The sequence below is a fragment of the Pseudophryne corroboree genome, chromosome 4 (assembly GCF_028390025.1).
Source record: "Pseudophryne corroboree isolate aPseCor3 chromosome 4, aPseCor3.hap2, whole genome shotgun sequence".
NCBI lineage: Eukaryota > Metazoa > Chordata > Amphibia > Anura > Myobatrachidae > Pseudophryne > Pseudophryne corroboree.
Genome location: NC_086447.1, coordinates 332,014,902 through 332,015,561, shown reverse-complemented (window position 1 = coordinate 332,015,561; position 660 = coordinate 332,014,902).

Genomic DNA, 660 nt, shown 5'->3' with positions numbered 1-660 from the left:
GATAAGGATGATGACATAGCGGTTGGGATTCTGCAATCACTACAACAGGAAGCGTTAGATGAAAGTGTTAAAGCAACATGTGTCTATGATGTTGCTAAACCTTTTAAAAAAAGATCGGACTTCTATCCATTACAATATAGGGGCCCCTATGTAGATAGTTTTTATGAAGCAACTCTTGCAAGCTTTAGGGAAATATGTGAAAAATCGGAGAAAAATCCGTATGGGGACAATCTGACCCCGGGGGAAAGAAAAGCGATGAAATACCTACAGCAAAACACAGAAATTATAATAAAACAAGCGGATAAGGGTGGTGGGGTGGTTATATTGGATATAGATGATTATACAAAAGAATGTTATAGACAACTGAATGATAAAAATTTCTATTGTAAATTGAAAACTAACCCCACCACCCAATTCCATAAGGAATATATGGAACTATTGGATAATGCCCTTATGTGTGGTGCCATATCCAAAGAAACCTTCAATTTTTTGTTATGTCCAGACCCCATCACTGCCACGTTTTATTATTTGCCCAAGATACACAAAACACTCACTAATCCACCGGGTCGTCCTATTATTTCTGGTATTGGGTCCCTCACTAATGATTTATCTTTTTTTGTGGATCATTATTTACAGGACCACGTGGTGAATCTGAGGTCT